The sequence below is a fragment of the Seriola lalandi genome, unplaced genomic scaffold, assembly GCF_002814215.2.
Source record: "Seriola lalandi dorsalis isolate HSWRI2012SDOR001 ecotype SW California unplaced genomic scaffold, Sedor1 jcf7180002054736, whole genome shotgun sequence".
Taxonomy (NCBI): domain Eukaryota; kingdom Metazoa; phylum Chordata; class Actinopteri; order Carangiformes; family Carangidae; genus Seriola; species Seriola lalandi.
The window spans coordinates 2,012,681-2,037,740 of record NW_019525289.1 but is presented as its reverse complement, the minus strand read 5'-3'; the positions used below and the strand labels follow the sequence as shown (position 1 = coordinate 2,037,740).

The 25,060-nt window shown below is 42.5% G+C and overlaps 1 protein-coding gene across 2 annotated transcripts in view; it reads right to left on the bottom strand.

The window, feature by feature from the left end:
- Positions 1 to 25,060, bottom strand: part of kirrel1b (kirre like nephrin family adhesion molecule 1b) — a 76,350-nt gene that overhangs the window by 50,305 nt on the left and 985 nt on the right. The gene's annotated exons all lie outside the window — the stretch shown is intronic.

Sequence of the window (25,060 nt, the reverse complement as noted above, 5' to 3'; positions counted from 1 at the left end):
CCAACCCCCCACTCCTCCATATCACTATCAAATTGCTGAACAGAGCCTGTCGGGTGTAAAATGTTTATTCTCAAATTAGTAACTCATGCCCACAAGTTAGTTATTTTGATATTGATATTTCCCATGGTTATTGAGTTCATGTCTTCATATTACGTAATATTGTTAGGGATGCTTAGACCGTAATGTCCTTCAGCTTTGGGGGGGGCCCTGTTTCAGCTTGACATTGCCCCCATGCAAAAAAGCCAGGTGCATAAAGAAATGGTTTTCCCAGTTTGGTGTTGAAGAACGTGACTGGCCCTGCACAGAGCCCTGACCTCAGCGCCTGTCCAACACCTATGGGATGAACATGAAAGTCGCTCAACATCAATGCCCAAACTCACTAATGCTCTTGGGGCTGAATGTGATCAAATCCCTTTGGAAAATCCTTCCCAGAGGAGTGAAAGGTTCTTAGCGGCAAAAAGGATGCAATTTAATTTTAATGCCTGTGTTAATGACAGGTTGATGTGATGTTTGAGTGTCCACACACACAGCTTTGACCATGTAGTGCACGTGGCTATACAGTGATAGATGAGTGATTCGATAGATCGATCCTGACATCTTTGACATCAGTAAAACATAATGTTCCGCAATATTTGAGCATCACTCTTTAATGTTATGCTCTTTTAATTCATTAGCACAAATTATTAATTTGGGAGCATGAATTAGTCATTTGTACACACAGTTTTATTTATGTAGCACAAAATCACAAGCTCATTTCAGACAGCTTTCTAATCTGTACAGCATATGACACACTCTGCCCCCAGACCCTCAGTTCAAATAACTCCACCAACAAAAACTCAAACAACCCCAGAAAACTCTCTCTTTCCCTTCATGTCTTTTTCTTTTTTCTCTCATTTTCTCCTCCTCCTCCCCTCTGTCTCTCTCTTTTCAATCTCTCTCCTAACCACTCCTCTTTTTCTATGTTTTCCTTCACTCCCTTTCCCTCCCTCCTTCCCTCTCTCCCTCATTTCTCTGGTAGAGTTTTAATTAGCCGGTAGCCTGAGGTCAACCTCTGCTCCTCCGCATTAGCGTGCGACCGCCCGCCCGCGCACGCACACACACACACACACACACAAACACAATCTACTTTTTTATGTGTGTGTTTGTGTGTTATGACAAGCAGAATTGATTCTCTCCACCCTATTCCAACAGCAGATACACGCACTGAGTCCTCCTTTAATGTTCAGAGTGAAGGAGTTTGAACTCCCATGATGCACAGCAGGAACATGACATTAAGTGTGTTGTTTGTGTGTGTCTGTACACAATATGTGAGTGTATATGCATACAGACTCTGAACCATTTGAGTGTCTGTGAGCTGCGTTTGTGTGTATAGGTGTGTGTGTGTGTGTATGAGTGATGTGGGTGTGTATGTGTGCATCATATGTGTAATGACTTGTGTGTGCAGTCCTGTATGATGTGTGCGCGTGTGCATGTGTGTGTAGACTTCAGCCCCCCGGAGGTTCTTGCGACATGCGACATTAGCAGTGACACAGAAAAGATGCATCAGTTCCATTTCTTGTACACACACACACACACACCCACACACACACACACACACACACACACAATCGCACCAAAAAAAAAAAAAAAATCCTGGACTTCTCTTCCAATTTGATGAATTTTTCATTTGGGTTTTTTACTCTAAAGTCATCAGTGAGAAAATCTTGTTTTTGTGACCGACTGCTGCAGGGAGGAGGGAAATGAAAGCGATCTCTGTGGAGTTGGACCGGAGGACTCGCTTTTTAAAGGCAGCTCTTTGCTCCCACATGCAGAGCCATGGGAAAAGTGTGTGTATGTGCATTTTACACATGTATACGTTGTGGCATTCAGAGTGTGTACTTGCTTCTCTATCTTTGTGTGTTCATGTGCTTTTTTGGTTTGTGCATCGACGCTGTATGTGTTTGTGTCTGCATATCAGAAGACGCCTCTCAGTGTGTGCGTATGGTTCTGTGTGTTCAAGTGTGTTTGTAAGTGTGTGTGTGTGTGTGTGTGTGTGTGTGTGTGTGTGTGTGTGTGTGTGTGTGTGTGTGTAACAGCAAGAGACAGAGCAGAAGGTTTTTCATTAGACAAAATATGAAGGAGGTGGAGGATGATGAGGAGGAGGCTGGAGGGAGGATATCCCAGTCACAGGACTATCAGCAGGCAAACAGCACCTCAGACCATCCACACAACACATACACACTCATAGAGCACACACACACACACACACACACACACACACACACACACACACACACACACACACACACACACGTATATATACAAACAGCACACTGATGACAAAACAGCAGTGCTTGAAGAGGAGCTCTGCAGGAGAATGTGTGTCCAACTGAGACAAAGAAAATAAGTATAAATGTTCCATATTAGACACTGAGTCTTGTGGTTAAGAGTGTAATTTACCTTAACGAGCTGTTGTATCTTCAAATGTTAGTGTGAATTAAAAATAACTCATTGTCTCACGCTGCCTTGAGAGCTATCATTAGTGTCTGAAAAGGAGCACAAGGCAGTTGGACCGGTCACAATGTGAAACTACATAAGTAAAAGTCTGTAAAAGCACATAAGTCCAGTAATAGCAGCGATATGCACTGGAGTATCAAGAGAGGGCTTGTGTCAGAGTGAGGTAACTGTTTAATTACTGATGCATTAAATGTGCACTGTTACTGTCAAGCACTGGTTTAATGAGCAGGTTTTAATATTGTTTGAATCTAATGTTCTAACAGAGTGAGCATGCATACCATGAGCACACAGGTGATAACGGCAGCAATGCATAGTGATTATTTAGCAGTGGAAAGGTGACTTCAGCAGTACGGCAAGAAAAGACAAGAAGAGGACGACCCAAAGCTGTTGCGAATACTGGAGAAAAAAAAAGGCTTTTCATGTTTCAGGAAATGTATTCCGCATATTTGTTGATAGTAGAGATACGTACAATGTGTTCTGATGTGTGAAACTGTGTTTGTTGACAATGAAAATTGCACAGGGTACATTACTGTCAGCATCACTTCAGTGTTGCAGCTAGTTCAGGTTGTTCAGTAGTTATAGAAATGCATCAGATTTTATGAGCTTGCCATATGGTATGTGTTGGAAAAAGAAAAAAAAAAAAAACTTAATCTATAAATGTAAGTGTAGTAGATTAAAAAAGTACCTCAGGGCCTCAACAGTGAATGGCATTTGAGTAAATTTACTTGTTAGTTATTATCTGAACTGTTTTTTAACAAGTAACCTAAAACTAATGTCAACACATGAAAAAGTAAAATGTTAACTTCTGCTGTTTTGTGTTACCCTGATCACTGCTTACTAACAGTAAGTGGGCTCACATGTGCTTCATCTCGTCGTCTCATTCCACAAAGCACTTTTTTTTTACCCCAACGCTCAAAAAGAAACCTGTTCCAGTGTTTACCCACAAACCCCTTCACATACAGTAAACTCCCTAACACACTTCTAGATATCAAACACTCACAGATATGAATCACAAACAGCTCACTTCCTCTCGCGGCCTGAATGAGCATCACGCTTCAATCAGAAACATCAGACTAAAGGGAAGTTTTGTTCTTTTTCTCGTTCCAGCAAAACAAACAAACAAACAGCCACAAAATCAACTGTTCACGTCCTCTGGGGAGACAACAGCGAGATCTGCTTGTCTGTCATTTACAGTCTTACAGTGCCTTTCTGTAAAGACTTTTTACAGTCTGTTCATGTGCTCTGCCTGGTCTTCATATGGAGTCATATTGAGTGAGTATTCACTGAGTATTCAAACGCAAAATGCAGTGTTTCTACTGCTGCACTCTTACATAAGATGCAAATATTCTTGCTGTGTTGAGCATTATTTATGTACATTTCCACAATGTTAAAACTGCCATATTTGGTATCCGTGGAAACTTGGGCTCTCCAATCAAATTTGAAATAATTATGGGTAATAAGTTCAAAATTACAATTAAAAAAAAAAAAGCTGGCAAAACAATATTTGAGCTGATCAATGATCTAGTCACAGAGTGCACAAAATTACAATATACAAGGGAATTATGAGTGGAAAGCTACATTGCAGGCACTGAGGGTGACCATGTGTGAAGACATGCAACACAACATGAGGAACTATCACAACACTTCAAACCCATATAGTTCTTGTGGTGGGAAAAAGGCCTTCCTCTCAGAGTCTGCTTCCACCAGATATCTCTGAATGCAAAGAATCTTACTATCAGGAACGTTACTACCAGGATCACTGCGTGTCCATGGCATTTGTTCAAGGCTTGTCCAAGCCTCATACTGACTCATCTTGGCCTGAATCCTAAAGGAAAATTGTTACAGGGCTTCAGCAAAAAAAAAACAAAAAAACAAAACACTTTCTCCTTTCCTCTCAAACAGGAACAGTTATAGTGTCCGTGCAGCTACTAGATGGTGAAATGGGTTTGCTGAAAAATTGCATTTTGACTCAAGGTTACAACAGCAGCTGACACAGGAAAATATATTGGAGGGTAAAGTATTTGCAGTTTCAAGCATTGTAGGAGAAATGAAATGAACGAACTGACTCCTGTGAGATAAAAAATATAGAGGTAAACAGTTACTTAATGGAGAAACCACCACATATTCAAACCACTACATAAGAAACCTGTAAAGTTACACTGATTTCAGAGAAAGTCGTTTAAAAAAAAAAAAAGTCTCATAGATGCTCCTCTGTGCCGAGTCACTTTGTCTGCAATTTGTTTTCATTTTGTGCAATCAGTCATTTTGTGAGTGCAGTTTGTTTTCTAGTGACTATTTCACTTCATGTTGCTCTGAAACTCCTGATTCTCAAGGTGCAGCTGTGTTAGGAATGATCGGCACCATAACCGACCTTGTTCTATGGACTGGGTTAATCAGCTAACCTTGCAAGGAAGCTGGATTTCTCTCAAGTGAGAATCTATCTTTGCAGGCCCCAAGCTATTGTCAACCCTCAGTAGTTCATTTCAATCAGCGTCCTATGAGGGAGGATCTATGTGCAGCTAGGGGCGTGTCTTAGGTGTGACAACAGCAACTGTCCATTATAAACAATTGCTGCTCCTAAAGAGGTTAATGTTGAAGCTGCTAAAGCATCATCCATATATATGAGAACTGGAGATTATTTCTCTGTGGAAAGAAGAGCAGAGAACGACACTGAGGGCTTTTCTCAATGGAAAAGATGTTTTCACTCAGCAAGAGTTTCATTTACCAACTTTGTCAGCTGGTAGAGGAAAAAAGTGGGAAGGATGCAGAATCAGATGGGTTGACGTTAGCCTGTGATAGATTGAGAAAGATAGATGCCCTTTTCTGAACAGCTTCCTTCTAAACCCAGATGGTTGTGTTAAACAAAAACCACCAAAGTTTACATGGTGAACTTGTTAGCAAACAATTGCTCATTTGCACCCAGCGGTTACAGAGCAGCATTTTCATTCATTTGAAGTCATGTGTCTGACAATCTGACAAATATTCCCTCTCTTTTCACCCTGCTTTTGGTCTCTACCAACTCCTCAAGAATATATCTGTCTCTTTAGCTGCTAAGTGCTCCACCATGTCCACCAGCTGATCGTTAACAGCAGCTGAAGATGAGAAGACCGAACCAGAACAGTCGGATGCTTAAAATTTAAACATGTAAAAATCTAAACCGTAGCCTACTCATGATGATCCTTGAGAACGCCTTTAGATTTCTAGTATGAGGCAAGACACATCTATGCTCATTTCTACCATCATTACATCATACAGCCATGTGAAAGTCAGCCTTGACCTCCTGAATAGTTTGTGGAGCTAAGAAAACCAGCCTTGTTTTGAGCTCAATTGACAAGGCATTTCTGAGGTTATGTGCTTCATTTTCTAAAGATTTACTCAACTCAAAGGTTATGCAATTTTCTCAGCTCAGCAGGGTCAGGCACCAGAGCCCTTATTTTAAATGCAAAAAAAAAAAAAAAAGACAGGCTTGTACAGTCACTTTGTCCCTCTGGCCTTCCTCAGACTGTGTCTTTTCCACACTGACTGAGTGAAACAGAAAAGTTAAGTAAGCCTGGTCAGTGTTGTTTTGAATTCAGGCTATTTTTGCTTGCAACAGTGATGTGTCATTAGTGTCAAGCATTGAAATAGTTTTCTCTCATTATGTTTCCTACACTTTTGGAAATCAGTGATTCTTTTCTCTTCCACCAATTATTTATGTGTATTAAATTAATGTATTGAAAAATCGACTAGTTATGACACTACGTATAAGGACTAATGCCAAAAAAAGGGTTACATTTCTAGGGCAAGTGCAGCGAGGAACTGAGAAGTTGTTGCACAGTTTGAAAAAAAATGCTTAAATTTCAATTTCACTGCCAGTATGCTTTTACAACACAGACCTGATCTTATTGGACTGTGAAGACTATTACGGTCACACAGACGCATTAATCTTCACACATCCTGGGGATGGTATTACTCTAATTTTCTTGTTGTCGATGAAGCCCATGAAGAGACCAGAACAAACAACGTGGCACTCAGCCTCAAGTCCACTTGTTCTTACTGAAGATGTAAATCTTTAAAAATAGGCCACAAATCTATGGTTTCATGTATAATTGTACTTTTTAAAAAGTCTAGGTAATGTCTAGCAGCTTGGACAGTACTTTTTCTTTTTAGCAAATGTTACTCAAGCAGGACTAAATACTGCATTTGTGAGGACTGTTTTCAGCTGAGGACTAATAAGCATTTAGTGCACTTATGAGTTTTTTTTAAGGCAGCAGGACTGATTTAACTACAGTACCCAACAATGTGGCTCATTGAAAGTTTTTGGACGACAGTGAAACTCCATGTCACATATCAGGCTTTGTTAGTAGGATCAGTTGATTGTTGGTTTGGGGATTATTTAACAATTTGAAACATTTAGGGCAGCCTTATCTTCCTGGATCAGAATACTGTCGTCCCATAGGAACGTGTTATCCCTTAGTGAGAACATTGTAAAGCGCTGGAACATTGGACAGGCGAAATGTGAGGCTCTGCCTTTACAACTTAAGAACAAACAGAGAGGCCATCAGAATGTTAAGTGCTGCCTTGTCTAACATTAACTCCATTTTCAGAGGTCAGGACCACAGTTGAGCACAGTGATGAATTGAGCTCTTCATTCCTTGGCTTATAACCCCCCCCCCCTTTCTATCTCTATCTGTCTCTGTAGGGTGGTCTAATCCCTACCACCCCCCACCCCTCCTCCTCTACCTCTCCTCCTCCATTTCCTGTATTTCTCTCTCATTTCTGTCATTTCCTCCCCTCCCCTTTTCTCTGTGGTTTTCTCTGGCCACTTAATGGAATGCATGGCATTTCCTCCCACTCTCCCTCCCCCCTGTTCTTCTTCTCCTCCATCTCCTCCTCTACCCATCTCTCCCTCCATCCTCTCTCCATCCCCTGCCTTCAGTAATGAAACGTAAACTTTGACATTTGTCAACTTAGTCTTCCCATCAACAATTTGCAGTGTCCGGGGGTGGAAAGTTTACTGTAGCGTGGCGTCTCCAGGCTAAAGCGTCACTCGCGGCGAGCCCTGACCTCTTCGCCCTGTTCCCTCTCTTTTTAGTTTATTTGATCTTTCCTTCATTCTTCAGTGTTTCCGTTGGTTGGTTCATCATGTGTCTCCTCTTTCTTTCCTTCTTTCATGCATTCTTTGTGCTCGTTCTTTCTTTCCTTTACTTTTGTTGTACTTTGTCTCTTTCGTTCCCTTTCTGTGTTGCTCAATAATCTCCTTTTCTTTCTTCACCCACTCTCTCCTTCTGTCTCCCTTTAATTCAATTCTCTGCTGACTGTTAATCTGGTTTTTCTTTTTTTTTTCCTTCACTGAGCACCCTCGTTCTCTTTCACTCTCTTTCATTCTCCAAGTTCATTGATAAGGTCTTCTGCCCTCCCTCCCCCCTCCACTCATGTTTCATATTCCAGTCCTCACAGCTTGAATCAATAGAAGTTTCGCAGCTAATTCCACAGCTCTACATCAATACCCAACGGCTCCGGTCTCCTCTATCACCCCCCTGCCTGCCTACTTTGAATATTCAAATGCGTATTATAATAAAGTGGTTTTTCTAAATGCATTAGCACGCAGAGGGGAGGGGGATTCAATCCAAAATGAGATTTTAACCATTTTGAAGGCATTGACAAACACGATTGCGACATGATTCGTAGAAACAAAGACGGTGCTTTTATAAGGGATGATACTTTAGATTCTCCATAATTCACTGACTGATGGACTTAAGATGATGATGACTTTTTTTTTTAACATGGTGATCTAGTTTTTAGTTAAAACTGCAGGAGAGGCAGAACAAAGCAAGGCCAGAGTGTACCACTGAGAGCTTAATGAAGTGTTTTTTTTCACATGCATTAGTAAGCAGAGAAGGGTTTCATCTGAAAAGTGAGATTTATAAAAACTAGCATGCGCTCCTACAAAGTGATTGACAGCTAAAAAAAATGACATTACTTTTAATGGAAAGCAAGGAAAGTTGGCTTTACCTGTCTTAACAAAAACAATCATATAGGTCCTAGGTTTTTGATACTTAATGGATTATGAATTATTGTCTTCAGGTAATGTTTTCTTCTCAAAATGTCCACATTCTGGATGAAGACTCTCAGTGCTGAACAAACCAGGGCCAACATGTACCACTGAACCAAAGACATGCCTTTCTTTCTTTCTTCCCCCCTTTCTTTTTTCTTTTCGTCACACATTTCTCTCCCTCCTTCTATCCCTCTATTCATCCCCCGCTCTCCCCAGCAAATCCAAAAGTTGTGTCGCCATAGCAACAGCTGCCGTCTGCGAAAATTACCTAAATCCCTCCCTTTTTTCTTTTTTTTTTTTTTTTTTTTTTTACTCAGTGTTCCCAGTGACATTCAATGGATACTGTTTTGATGTGGGAACAAACAATCGAGTCAGGGGGTGAAAAAGAAAAAAGAAAAGAAAAGAGGGGAGAGAGGTTGATGTTAGGAGAACGACAGAGCAGAGCAGCAGAGCAGAAAGAGGAGAGGAGGGATTAGAGGTGGAAAAGCCTGGTGGCCAGACAGGCAGCCAGTCAGCCGGAGAGAAAGAGGGAAAAAAGAGTGAGGCAGAAAGCAAACACAGACTAGGGACCGATGCAGGAAAACAGCCAGACAGATATGCAGACAGTCATGCAGATACATAAAACACAAAACAAATAAACAAACAAACAAAGAGTAAACAAAGAGAGGCAAGCCAAGGGCACACGAACACCCAGTGGCAGACAGACAGACAAACAGACAGGCAGACAGACAGACAAAGAGACTGACCCAGGGAGAAGGGCAGCATGTGAAACAGGTAGCAGACAGAGACAAGACAGACATGTGTCGCCATGGTAACACTGAAACCAGTGAGTAAAGGAGAGAGGGAGAGAGAGAGGTGGTGGTATTGGTGGAGGTGGGGGGTTAAGAGGGAGAGATATAGGAAGCATGCCGTCCCCATGGTAACACAAACAGAGGGATCCTGAGAGAGGGGAAGCTGGGCCGACAAACACACTCACATGGCGCGCGCACACACACACAAAACACAAAAGGCACATTAAGAAAGTGGGAAACCTCGTTCTTCACATCCCATCACCCCACCTCCACCTCCACCTCCCATCTCCGTGCAGCGCTACAGCTTGATTTGCATCACCGTATTTATGTTGTATGATGTGTTTACGAGAAGCCTGAGCTCCATTCTTTGTGGCCAATTAGTGCCTCCAACATGCCATTTCTGATTCCCAGACTTCGCCAGTGAGCAGCAGTTTTATCTCTTCGATGAAGAAGGCATGTAGTTGTAGAGAAACCCTGACGGATGGTGTAAATTATTACAGCTTGCAGCATTATTCTTGGTTGGACGGCGTACAAGGCAATCTGTTGTCTTATCATGTGTGTGAGACAAGGCCAGTTTCCAGGATCGTGGCTGAGCCAATTCGGCAAAGACAATCACATTCAATTGAGATAAAGCCTCAGTGGAAATCATGGAGCTGGGAAACTTCCCCAGAACGCTTATCAGACGCTAGTAATTACTCTTCAGCAAACACGCCAGCAGATTTGCAACTATTGTACCACTTAATCAGAGCATTGTGAAAGCAAAAAGGCTTGTGGCAGAATGTGACGAAATGAGTCAAGTTGCTTGACCTGAATGTGCTGCTGACTACAGCGGCTGTCATTGCCAGGAAAAGAGTCACCAAACTGCCTGCGGATTTACACTGAGAGCTAGTAGCAGCAGCAGGGTCTCAATGAGCCCACTGTCATTGAACAGAACAGAGCGCAACATGAACAGCACAGACAGCTACAAGCAGCTAATAGCTAACCAGCTACTCCAGTTGGCACCTGCTGCTTTATAAAGCTCATCAAGAACTGCTACAGCTGAGGTCACAGGGGGGGAAATGTAAGTTTTTGGTGCGTAAATGCTTTTGGACAGTCATATTGAAAGTGAAATTACATTACTACAAAGGTAGTTTTTCTTTTTGTTTTATTAACAAAACAACCCACCCTAATAAACTCAATCAGTATTGACATAGTTTACACACACTTCACAGACTGTTACAGCAGGTATCATTGAAAATTCCCCCTTTCCCAGGCGCATTTACCATTGTGTTGGGTCATTAATGCACGCTCAACTCATAATTACTATATTTCCAACAGCACTTTAAGGCAGCATAATTGCAGTGTGCGGCAGATGGCTGTTGGCTAACTGGCTTGCATTTACGCCTAATGGCTATTTGCTATCGGTGTAAAACAGGCTAATGGTTCGCTGGCCAACAGCTATAGCTTAAAATAGACAGCTGTCCTGTGTGGGCTGAGCCAGAATTGAAATGACTATGTTCTCCTCATTATCTGCTGCCGTGATTTCACCACACAATGATTGTCCATAAAAGCAAAAGAAGAAAATAATAAACATTTTTCCAGTCTGATGTCTGAGTGCAGCGAAGCTAAATCCAAAAAGGTTAATTTATGCAGAACAACTGCCCCCCCCTACATCTAATTATAATGACCATTCTTCTTGGAAAATAATTGCCCTTACGAAGTTCGGGTGCAAATGTAAATCGTTAATGATTGTATATATCATAACTGCTGTTTAAAGCCAGACTGCGTGGATGTTTACGGGTAGTATGATTCACAAAAGACATTCATGCTGTTTTTGTCTGCAGTTTTATCTTCCAATTCAACAGGGAAAAGAGGGGGAGACGGAGAATGTGTATCCCTTTTCAAACAAGGAGACTAATTACAAGGGATTAAGTAATTGCGTGGGGAATTGTCAGGAAATCTTCCTCAAAACCTTTTGTTCCAAACCCCATTAATTTCACTCTGCTCCAGTGTGTAATGAGTTAACTTTTTGTGAGCCGTTTCAAAAGGGCAAATCTACAAGATATTTTCTGTACTGTTGAGAAAACAGCAATTCATGAAGGCTGAGGCGCAGAAACTTTCAGTGTGAAAGGCTCTGATTCAATTGAGGCTAAGGTTGGGCACTCACACTCCAACTTTACAGAGGAAGCATTTTATGTTGGAAAAAAGTTTGATAAAAGCACACTGCCTTTTTAATAATTCAAAATAAAATCATTCTTAGGCTGCTAGGGTGCTTTGTCAAAACCCTTAAGCCTGGTTTATACTTCAGCAATGAATCAACACCATACGTACAGCATCGCCTAAGCTGAAGCGTACATTATAGCCTGACGTGTACCTCCCCTAGAAATGTGAGGTCTAAAAAGTGTGAGTTAGTATCACTTGTTTATAAGGTCTAGAAACAAAGAATAATGGAAAACACATTGTTGTATACATGGATGATGTTAAATAAACTATCAATAGCTGCGATACTAAAGCTTTCCCATATATGCATTTAAATAGGAAAAACGACAAAATGAGATGTACTTATACAAAAAAACTGCATGACTGTGATGTTAATGAACATTTTTGTTATGTAGTGCACAACAGGAGTTGCTTACAGGTAAAGGTGAAAATATTTGAAATGGTCACACTGAAGTTGACATCCAACAGCATATGTCCTACATCATATTCTGGTTCCCAAATGTTCATTATAGTCAATCAGATTAATTTGTAGGAGTATAAAGCAAAGCTCTTTGTTTACTGATCAATGGAGTGATTAAGGACTCAGGAATCAGGAGCTCCTAAAACTGATTTTGCATATCATAGACCAGTCAGGGGTAAGAAGAAAAAGCCTGAGGAATCTGTCCATGAGAAGAACCTTTCAACCACTCTGCTTATTCCTCAATGACTATACCTCTGCCAGGGAAGCAGATAAAAAATTGACAGCAGGGGCAACAAACAGCAAGTTGAGAATCGGTACCACATTGTCCGAACAATAGGCATCATATACAAAAGACCTTATCAATTCCTTTTATTGATAACTGCGTGTTTTCCAGAGCCGGGCGGGCCTATATGCTCACTACGCAAATTGCGTAGCCCTCTGCAAATTACGCAAAATCCCTAAATCCCTCTCGTGTGAAAACGGGTGTTAAGTTTTTCCAACTTTGATGAAAGGATGAAGTGTAACTATTCTTCTGGACACGAAAAGAGAATTAATTGCGGGAACAGCAAACCTGTTCTCTCCAAGTTTGATGTCAACAAAGTAAGCTAACGTTAAGGTGCTAGCTTGCAGTGCATCTCTCTCTAGTCTGTCTGTCCCGCTAAACTAGCCTGACAGTGTGTCTCTAGGTGTGTCTGTGTTTTGCTTACCTGCCACATACAGGGCTGTTCTGTGACTTCGTGTTTGGCAACAAGTATTAATTACGTTTGATAAACGTCAACGGTGGGATCCGCCGCTGCAAACGACTGCCGCGTCTCTTGTATACAAGCGTCCAAATGCGCGTGCACCAATCGAAACTTGTGCACTCCAGCAGCTGCAACCTCCCAGAGGACTAATGATACCTAGTAGCGCATATGTATTGTATATTGATTAAATATTTAATTTAAAATTTTGATTAGCTGACCATACTGGGCAATGTGGTTGCATATCTCTCAGTAAATAATAACCACCATGTATTCAGCCAAGCAAATAGTGTAAATTGTATTTTATATTTGAACGTTTCTGTAATTAAAACATGTTTGAATGCACCTGAAGCAGCTGATAAATTTAATAATTAAGTTACAATCATACTCTACAGGCTTATATTTACATTGTACAGTATAGCCAAAGCTAAGTCAGTAGTGACTGTGTGGCAAAAACCTTTTTTAACACAGAAAATAAATCAGGAACCGTTCAGGGAATTGATCAAAAATCGGACCGATAAACAGAATCAATAATGGCATTGATGTCAATAAAATCTGATCTACTCCTTCCCCTATTGATGAATACTACAAACTGCTCATTCTTCCTATGCAACACCGACAGCATATGACGCACATGACAACACCTGCACGTATTGTTTTGTTCTTTAAACTGTAACTCTGTAAAGCCTCACACACGTGCCATCACACCCACATGATCATGGACTGTTGCATGATGCCAAATCAAGATACCAGTGCTATTTTCAGGAGTTGATTTACATCAGAGAAGCAGCAGTTTTATTAAATTTACTCTCTATTCAGGCTTCTGTACCTTGATTAAATTATGGTTGTTTCTGAAGTGCACTGTGGGCTTGTATAACGCACATCACATAATAGTATCCTGCTGTACACAACATGGCTGGAGTATGTTGCCCTTAAGTGGATCTAAATCCATTATAACATTCACTATCTTCACCATATGCTGTTTGCAAAAGGAATGAATGAACATTTAGGCACAAACCATAAGAAGCTCACTTGCTTTGCTAAAAACATCATCATTTTTTAAAACTATTAAAAGTATGAGCTGAACTGATTTGAATTTATCGATGCAGCCTGCAGCACCACACCTTTCACTTAGTCCATTTCATTTAGAAAACAACACATACCACTCACACACTCACTCAGCCTACACACACTGAAGTTTCCACACTATCGGTTTATAGGATGAAGAATCTGCTCAGTCTCCCCCCACATGACCCGTGTCGGCTCTTATTTTGGATCACCATGCAGCTTCAGTGCTTTTGGGGAAACAGATCGGGGCCTGTGTGGTCAGAGCTGTCTGAACTCTGGGACTCCCAATCAATCCTCTCCCTCTCTCTCCGTGTCCCCCTCACTGTTTCTCATTGCTCACTCGCCCTCTCGGCACAGTGATGGAGGTCATGTGTGGTCAAGAGCTGAGAATGGACAATCAGGCAGCAGCCGTACCCACTATTATCACTGCAAAGCCTCTCTCCACCGGCTACAGTACAGCCATATTACCCTGCTCGTTCTCTCTTTATCTCCCATTTACAGAGCAGTACAGCAATGTGATTTTTTTTTCTCAGTAAGGAGTAGTGTAAGGGATTACAATTTCCTAAGCCCGGTAAGGCTTTTTTATTTCGACATTTTGATTGATTTTTTTTTCTTGTCTTCCCAATTTTTACTCTGTGCCTCTAGAAACAAAACTCCAAAACTGTCTTTTTTATATGTTGTGTGGCTAACTTGCAGCTGGAGGCCTTGGTTTTTGCTTTAGAGTTGGAGGACGTGTGAACCTACCCACCGGCGCTAAGTTATGGGCAGTAAATACCTCCATATTGTAGGTTTGCTGCTCATTAAACAACAGTGTCACATTTTTCATTTCACAAGTACTAAATAAAGAAGATGAGATGTCAGTTGTGAAGGCTTAGTAAAGGGAGACTTGGCTAAGTTTAGGGAAAGATCGTGGTCTGATTTAATAGAGAAACAGTTCACATTGACTGTGGACACAACATGTTCATCAACATTTAACCAAAACAATGCTCTTTTCCCTGACTTTAACCAAAGTGCTTTTGTAACCTAACCCTAACCACATTAAGAAGAAAATTACCCCAGAACATAATCCTTCCTGTGATTACATTTGTTACCACAACGTTATTGGGAAAACAATTTAGTGAGATATAAAAGTAATTTCTATGAGACAGAGTTATCATTTGGAAACAAGATACCACGACTGAGGTGCCAAATTCATATGAAACTGATCCAAAGATTCTGACTTAAACTGCTGTATCTTTCATCAGGTTTCAACAAGGCATAATCTTTAACTTCTGCAGGATAACACAATTTTAAGATTGATGATTGGATAACATTGTAGCTCATTTTTTCTACTGATTATTCATGTCTGTCCGAGCTCCGACTCTCCGAGTTATTTCACATAGTTTATGCAGAAGATATGCAGAGATTTTACATCTGATTTTTACATCCTGAACCCTGGGTGTCCGAAACACCTGCCCTCCCTCTAACTCAACTCTATAAGCAAAGTAATATAATCACTTTTTCAATGAGTAATGAGTAATTCATTAAATTTTTAATTAACTTGCTTGATGCTGCCCAAATACCATTCATTTCAGCGCCGTAAATTCACTCTTTCTTTGCTTATCTTGCCTTTTCATTTTCTTCCTATATGTTTTTTTTCAAGTTTCTCCAAGTCCTTTTTCCTCCCTCTTCATCCGTTGCTATGGTAACTCTCTCTCTTTCTCTCTCTCTCCCTCCGTCTGTCTCTCCGGTGCACCCCCACTTTCCCCTCTCTCTCCCTCTCGCGCTGTCTCTCTCTCCCTCTCTCTCTCCAGCGGCTGGTTGGATGGTTGCTATAGAAACAGACTTATTTAAAAGAAGAGCTAAGAAATTATCTTTTTCTCTCGTTCTCCCAAACACGCTCGCTTTCGCTCCTTCGCTTCCTCTCCTCTTTTTTTTCTCGCCCCATCTTGGCATCGTAGGAGCAGAACTTCTCTTTTATATTCCTTTTCCTTTGGCCCTCGCCTTTGCACACACACACACACACACACACACACACACACACACACACACAGACACACAGACACACACACAGACACATAACCTTAACAAAACACTGTCTTATCCCTAAAGCTAATGGTTTATTCTTTGGGGACTACCTTTTTGCCCTCATATTGGTCTTGTGGGTCCACATAATGTCATTAAGTGAACACATTTTTGTCCCTATAACATCAGTGATACACCAGGCCTTTTCAGACATGTTGAGATATCACAGTCAGGTGTAAACAACAAAATGAACAACGGCTTTACTCAGTTTAGCTGCTTCAATTTCAGGGTCCTTGTATTGTGCATGCCAGTTCGCTGTCACACTGTCATGACTTACTGGTGCACTTGAATAGAACATAATAGCCATAAATGTCGTTAGTAACACCTGTGCGTTCCCTACTATGACAAGTCAAGATATCAGCTGTAAAAACACATTATAATAAAACAACCATGAGTACGAACCCTGCAAGGTGCATCTCTCCCAAGAATGTAAAGTCACACTGAACAAAAAACACACTCACTGTCTAATCTCCTTTTATAAAACAATGACAAATCTCACACTGACATAATCTCCACCTGTGACGCCATAATTTCATTTACTGCCACAGGAGTCAGAGACGAGCGGCGTGACGTCACCGTCCCCCTTCACCGCCACCGCTGAGAGCTGCTAGCTTATCTCCTGCACCCGAGTGTATCAGGCTTCACTGAGGGGGAGATAGTGTCACCCCCACCACCATCACCACCTCTACCCAGCTCTGCTCTCGCCTTCTCCTCGCCTCATCGAGCCTCACCAAGCCGAGCGGAGCCCAGGGTGTTATCAGTCCCTGATAGTTATCGACTCACATTAAAACATAAGAGGGGAGAGAGGAGGAACAGGCAGATAGACAGACAGAAGGAGGATGGAAACACAAACAGAGTGGGTGGTGTTGGATACCGGCTTTCATCATCTGTAATCATGTTGTCCATCTCCATCTTTAAATCGCTGCTGCTTCTTTCATCACCGTTTAAAATCCACCAAAGGAGAAGAAATAAAAGGGATGGAAGGATATCTTGAGACTTAAAAAAAAAGAAAAAGAACTTGGTCGTGGTACCCACGCAATAAAATCATTTGGTTACACAAGTTCAGTTTCTGATAAGGGAAATAAGTTTGGAAAAGCCTCTGTGGGAAAGATCGGAAGGCGCTAAATGTTAAATTAAGTGAAAGTGGAGCCAGTGGATACTGGGTCTGTAGGCTGTGAAAAATTAGGATTATGATCGTCATGCATTGGATTTTTGAAAGGGAAAGTATTAAATATTACAAACTTTTCCTTCAGCAGAAGCTTTAGTTTGAATAAGATATGCAGTCTTAATAGAATTTAGTAACTGCCTTGTTAGAGGAGGATAAAAGGGAGGACTTGAAAAATGACGATGTGGTATTTTATAGAAAGTATATTGAGTATAATATAATGTGGTACGACAGAGGTCTCCAACCAAATTTTGACTGGCAAACTAAAACAAAGGTTTATCATGTATTTAGATATTATAACATGCATGTTACCTTCCCTCTGTCCTGAAGAAACTCTCCTTGTCCAGCAGGTTACAACAGCAACAGGAGGAAAACATGCAAATCGAGTAGCTAAGCTACTGACACTGATGATTTACAGTGTACAATAAATTCAACATCAGTATCCTAATGTTGTGCATGTGACAGGCGAGGTGGGATAAGGAAAGGATGCAGGCCATGCCCGGTTTGAGGTCAAAAACTGCACAAATAACTTATAAAGATTTATAATTGTACCTTATTTGCCTAATCATGTAGCTTCCTCGCAGTCTGGCAGAACTAATTTGTGGCCTCGTACCTGGTTGGGAACCACTGTGGTATATTATATGGTATAGCATGGCATCAGGGCTGGAACTGACAAATATCATGTTTTAATTAACAGTTTTTTCCTAATTTTCTAAATTGCTACTTAGTTTGGCAAAAGGAAAAAAACTTGAATGAATGTTAATTAAAAAAAAGTCAGCAAAGCTTATAGTATTTAAAGCTTTAAATACTTTAAATCTGGACTATATCTCAAAAAGCAAACAAGATTTCAAATCTTACCAGACATTTGATGCCTTTTGGTACTTGACAGTTTTTAGAACTCTTCTGATTCAACTTTTTAAGATAATTTTTTTGCATATTTTGCATTTATCTTCTTGATGGTGTGCAGAAGAGAGAGGGAGAGAGAGAGAGAGAGGGGAGAGAGAGAGAGAGAGAGAGAGAGAGAGAGAGAGAGAAAGAGACAGAGAGAGGAAGATGAAGATCAGCTGGTCCCCAACCAGATTTAAACCAATGATGCTGCAGTTACATGGTGTTTGTGTTTGTGCCCCCCCCCCCCCCCCCCCCCTCCCCCCAGGACATCATGATGTATATTTCAGCCCTAACAAGTGGCAAAATTTGAATTCAACACTCGCAACTGAGTAATTCTTTCATTGATCACACGAGACACGGTGCTACGTAAGGTGTGGAGAGAGCGCACATCCACACACACAACACACACAACACACACACACACACACACACACACACACAGTGCACTTATCCAGCTGCATGCATAATCCAGGGCAAAGACAAAAGGGAAAGCCTTCCGATAGCGATCTTGTAATGGATCAGATTGATTTAATTCACTGCGTCGGACAATTTCTCATTCTTATTCCTCAAGATGTCTCTGAATGGATTTTATGTGGGAGGCCCATTCAATTGTTCTCTCTCACCTCCACACATGAGACGCTCAGACAGTGAGCGAGCGAGAGAAAACACAGGCAGACAAAGAAACGGAGAGAGAAAGAGAGAGAGAGAGAAGCACAACCATAAACTACCTCCACACTCAGCTTATTTGATCTCGCAGCCCTTTTTGTTGACATTTTCCTTCATATAAAAGGAAACACTTTTATGCTTTTGGTGCTTTTATGTTTGATGTCTGCATTTCTTTGAAAGCTTCTCCTTGGAGAGGGTGGCCAGTTTAGTTTCTCACTTTCCCTCCCAAAAAAAAAAGCTAAGAAGGGTTACTTCCAGCCTTTTATCACTTTTATTGAATACTCATGCAGTGAGAGGGACCCACTTTATTTATCCTTGGAGGGCTGAGGACTCTGTCGAGGGCGGTGCTTTGTGCACTGCAGCGTGCTGCTTGGAACGGCGGTGAAATATGCTGGAAATGCCTGGAAAACTCCAGGACCTGCTCTCCCAGGAGAGACCCATCTATAATAGGCCTGGCTGTTTCCCTCTGCTCCCTCGCAGCAACCCTCTCCACACATAAATCTCTGCTCCCCGACTCTGCTCTCCTCCTCCTTCCCTCCCGTTAGCTCCCACTCCTCCTCTGCCACGCTCACCCACGCCGCTGCATCTCCCTTCATCTTTCTTGTTTTTCTCCACTGCCCTCTTCCTCCTCCAATTTTCTCTCCTGCCCTCACCCTCTTTTCTCTCTCCTCCTCTTATTTTCCTGCTCCCTCACTCCGACCCCGCCACACGCATAAATCTCCGCTCTGCTCTCTTCCCCCTTTTCTCTCTCCTTTCATTCTCTCCTCCTCTTCAACTCCTCTGCTGTCGTCCAATCCAAATTTCTCTCCATCCCTCACCCTCTCATCCTCTCACTCCATCCTCCCTCCTTTTATGTATCCTCCATCTTTTACTCTACTACCCTCCTCTCCTCTCTCCTCCCCTCATCCTCTTTTCTCCTCATCCCTTCTACATTTCTCTGGCCTCACCCACACCTTCAAATCCCCTTTCCTCTTCTTTCTTCCCTTCCCCTTCTATACATGTTTTCACCCTCCCCCTCCTCCCACAGAAATCTTCCTCCCTCCGTCACTCCTCTGCTCTCCTCCTCCTACCCAAAAATTTCTGCCATGACCTCCTTCTCTCCCCTCATCCTCTCCTCTGTTTTCCTGTTCTCTACAGCTCCGACCCTTCCACAAATAAATCTCAGCTCCCCAGCCCTGTTCTCCGACCTTCCACCTTCTCCTCCTTTTCATTTCTCTCTCTCTCCTGCACTCTCCTGACCCCCTCTACACTTCTCCCCTGTTTCTTCCTCTGCCCTCTTTCCATTGATATTTCATTCCCCTCTGACCGTTGCCTTTCCTCTGCCCTCCTCCTCTCACCTGAATTCCTCTCCTGGCCTCATCCTTTCGTCTTATTCTCTCCCCTCATGTACTCCTTCATTTTCTTTCTCTCCTAGTTCCCACTCTCCTCCTCCTCCTCCTCTCTCTCTCTCTCTCTCTTTCTCTCTCTCTCTCCCAGTCCACTAGTCCTCCATTATTCAGGCTGACAGATCAGCAAGATTGACGGGTGTCAGTCCTAATACCAGTCGCCGCTTTCTGCTAGGATCTGTGTACTTTTCAGTCTTTCATTCCCACACACACACACACTCACACACACACTCACACACACATCAGCCTGTGCAGAGGAGGGGGAGGAGGGGGAATTTGCCGCTGTCGTTTTAGCAGATTACTAGATTATCGGGGCATTGCGGTGAATCAAGCGACAGCTAATTGTGGCAGTTATTTTATTTATTTATTTTAATTGCTGTTCCTTGTCACCTCAGATTACGCTTCCCACGCCATAAGGATATCAGATCTGTCAGGTACTGGAGGGCTTTGGGATGAGGCCCACACACACACACACGCGCACACACACACACAAACACACACACGCACACACGCACACACTTAACTGCACCGCTGTTGTTGTTTGAACCTCCACTCTGCTCTTAAACAAGGCATGTCATGTCATTCTTAATTATCTTCATTTGAGAGTACAACGCTTTGTATTCAAGTGGATTTCTTTTTTTTCTTTTTTTTTTTTTTACCACCCAATTAGACCGACAGAGTCAGTCAACCTTTTATATTCGCTTTTATGGCACAATCAGTACAGTATGGCACTAATGGCCAAGGTTGGGGGGTTGATTCGTCCTGAGTCTGCTCATGCAAGAAATGCTCATCAGTGGTGCTTCAAATGATAAAAAATCCTTCCAGAAGATGAACATGGTCAGTTGCCTCGTATATCGAACAATGATATTTGCACAAGCAGTTTTTAAATGAATATTTTTCTTGCACGTATTGAATATAAATGCTCGATTTGTGATTTTTATTTTCTCCGGAGTAAGGGCACAAGACGGAAACCCATCACTTCTATTCTACTGATGTAAGCTGTGTTTTTCACTCATGTCAAAGCAGGCAACTGCCTTGGGGCCCGAGACCGTCAGGGGCCCTACAAGTTCACTATGTTTTGTTTGTGGTAATTTGATTTACGGCATATTAGTTTGTGAAAATCATCACTAAATTAGGATATCATCTGAAATTACACAGATTCTTTGTTTGACGTCGCATTTTATCGAAGCAAAAGTTGAGCCACGTTCAACTTGCTTTTTTTGGCGGCTGACCCTGTGTTTGTTCTCTGAATTGGCAATGCGCTGCATCAACAGTGTGGCCGCATTCAAATGAACGAGTGGGCGACAGTTTCTCTTGCAGCGCTAACGTTTGTGTGAAAAGGCCTAAAAGACGGTTCCTGTTAAAACACTAGATTTATCACGTTGATCATTTAAGTGTACACTCTGATCTTATGGTCTGTAATTTCTGAATGGATCAGTTTCATTTGTCTTCTTAAAGGCCCCACTCTACACACAGTGCACAGAGAGGCGGTCTTGCTAGTATTAGGCTTAGTCAATAGCAGCCAACACTGGATTTTTGCCCCAAGGCCAATAACTGGGCAAATCCAGCGATGCAACTGTGGGTTTCCTATAGCAAATGAGCAATAGCTGAATTTGCTGGATAAGCCAGCACTCTAAAGGAAATCTGCTCATCGGAGGTCGTACAGATGAAATTTAATGAAACTGTGTTTCATGACTTGGACATTTCTGAGACTCTCTTAACTACACAGCATGCTGGTGTGTTGTCATGCCGTTTTCTAAATCTTTCCATGCTGTAAATTGCCTTAACAGTCATGACTTAACCCATGTGAGAATATTTCTGTTGTTGGATGATTCATAAAGGAATTACACAACCATTTGAGGGCGTCACAGTGGAGATCTCAAAACCAGTAATCAAAGACAATCTCATACTTTGGACTAAGTTAAATTCTCCGTCATTCAGGTCACGTTAAGTGCTGATTCAAAGGCGACTGGACGAGATGACATGTTTGGGATGAGAGGCAAAAAGTTTTCAGGAATCTAAAGAAAGCCCAGATGCCTTTGCCTTTAGCATTTCTGGATACATCTTGAGAGAATGGCTGGAGCTCACTTTGGGTGCAAACTTGTGCATCTAGTTGTAAACCATCAAACACTGATGGTCCAGCTGGGTTGCTGTTGAAGCTGAGACTCAAGCCAATTGGGCCCTTTCTCTTTCTCTCTCTGCTTCCTGAGCGCTCCTGCTCTGCCGCTGTTTATCCTCAAACATCCCCTCTTGTCAACAGATTAGGACTGAACCCCGCTGTCTCTTCCTTTCTTCGTCTCTCCCTGCCTCCATCTCTCTGTCTTTTGGCCTGTCTCTTTTCATCTGCGCCTCTGCTCTATTCTTGTGATGGGAGAAAAGAGTGGGAGGAGGCGGGGAGAAAAGGGAGAAAAAGAAAGTGTGTGTGTGTGTGTGTGTGTGTGTGTGTGTGTGTGTGTGTGTGTGTGAAAAGGAGAGAGATGGGACAGGTGCTTGCAGTGCAAGAATTGCTTTGCTTGCTTTGCTTGCATGATCAGGCTGCAAAAATGTTCAGCTCAAGCAAAAGTGCTGTTCAAGAATCGACTGTGAGAAACGGAGCTTCCTCGCCTGTGGCCAGAGCGGCGCTGGCAGCACAGTGTCAGATCACAGCGGTAACGCGCTGCATCTGACCCACACACACATATACACATGCAGGGCTGAATGGTAATTACAGAGGCCCACAGACACGCGGTCAACCACACAGAGATGTAGCTGGCCTGCGTTAGGAAGCCAGGCACAAGCAGTGGACTGAACTGTAAATCAGGCCGCTCAGAGAGCGAGAGAGCGAGAGAGAGAGAGAGAGAGAGAGAGAGAGGGAGACAGTCAGAGCTGATGGCAGAGGGAGGCAGGCAGCAGACACCTGGAAGAGTCCAAACAGGCTAAACACACATTAGGCTGCAGCTGCTGCATGTAGGGGACGGATTCACTCTGATCACATTTACAGGCTTACACTGGCTCAGCTGGAGACACTGATCTGCTGCTCTGTTCTGTTCTCTGCTGTTCTGTTCTCTACTGTTCTATTCTGCTCTGTTCTGTTCTCTACTATTCTGTTCTCTGCTGTTCTGTTCTCTACTGTTCTATTCTGCTCTGTTCTGTTCTCTACTATTCTGTTCTCTGCTGTTCTGTTCTCTACTGTTCTATTCTGCTCTGTTCTGTTCTCTACTATTCTGTTCTCTGCTGTTCTGTTCTCTACTGTTCTATTCTATTCTGTTCTGTTCTATTCTGTTCTGTTCTATTCTGTTCTTTACTGTTCTCTACTATTCTGTTCTGTTCTGTTCTCTGCTGTTCTGTTCTGTCCTATACTGTTCTATTCTCTACTATTCTGTTCTCTGCTGTTCTATTCTGTTCTCTGCTGTTCTGTTCTGTTCTATTCTGTTCTATTCTGTTCTTTACTGTTCTGTTCTATTCTGTTCTATTCTGTTCTTTACTGTTCTATTCTGTTCACTGCTGTTCTATTCTGTTCTATTCTGTTCTCTACTGTTCTATTCTGTTCTGTTCTGTTCTCTGCTGTTCTCTACTGTTCTATTCTGTTCTATTCTGTTCACTGCTGTTCTGATCTGTTCTCTGCTGTATCCTGTTCGGGTTCTGTTCTGTCTGGTTTTGTTCTGGTTCTGTTTGGGTTTCTGTTTCTATGTGCTCCTTTTCTTCTCTTTCTTTTGTTCTCCTCTGTTCTTTTATTGTTTTATCCCTGTTCTGTTCTCTTCTGTCTTTCAGCTCTGTTTTGTCTTGTTCTGTTTGATTCTCTGTGGATATAATCAGCAAACTTTCCTAATCTACTTTACCCTCTCCATTACTCTCAGTAGCTCTAATTAATCCGAGCTCCTTAGAGCTGATTGACATGGACTCATCGTGATGTCAGCCAATCTGATGTAAGATCACTGTGCTGTTACTGAAGGATGAATCCATCCATTCTCCAGTGTGAGATGCTCAGACTTCTTGCTGGTGATTCTTCCATCATGTGCACGGCTCTGCTGTTTAAAGCCATAATCATATTCTATTCTGTTTTATTCCACTCAGGTGGTCAGCTCTGCTCCAGCCTGGGAGCTCCTCTCACTGTCTGTCTAGGCAGATAACCGTCTGTGGTTCATCACACCGGCGGCCTGCGGCACCGGAGACCCAGGTGCTGAGGCAGGTACACACACACACACACACACACACACACACACACACACACACACACACACACAGTTGAACTGTTCACATCAGGCCACCTCAATTAATCACCTCTGTCTTTGGAGCTGATTGTCCTCAAACACAAACGCAAACTCATCCTCTCTCTCTCTCTTGTGTGTGTGTGTGTGTGTGTGTGTATGTGTATGTGTGTGTGTGTGTAGAGAGAGAGAGAGAGAGGGCAATCTATCAAGGTGATCGATAAACAGGGACATTAATATTAGCAATGGGGTTCTCCTCCAGTCCAGTGAATATGTCTCCGTCTTTACGGTAAAATATTAATTTTTCTTGGCACCAACGCGTTCGTAGCGGGCCGCGCGCACGATCACGAGCACGTGAGACTCTACCTGCATACTAAGAGGAGGATGCACTGGTCTCTGTTATCTCTCTCTCAAACACACACTCACACAGACACAGACACACACACACACACACACACACACACACACACCGACTTTCCCTCTGGAGAGACACTTGCGCTGGTCTTTACTCTCCACTCTCTCTCCACACACACACACACACACACACACACACACACACACACACGACACGCACGCGTATGCACATTCCTTCAATCTCTGTACATGTGTGTGCATATGTGTGTGTGCATGTGTGTGTGTGTGTGTGTGTGCGTGTGTGTGTGCGCGCGTGTGCTGGAAATTGATCCAGTGTGACTCATGTTAAAGCCCGGCGACCAGAATGTGCACTGGATCCTCGCCTCATCAATCATCCCCGGCTGGCAGGTTATGCGCAATGTGTGTGTGTGTGTGTGTGTGTGTGTGCGTGCGTGTGGAGAGATAGAGAGAGACATAGAGAGCGCGTGCACGTGTGAGAAAGCATGTGCGCGTGCTTGCATCACAGCCTCTGTTGACCCACACTGCGTTTGTGCGTGTGA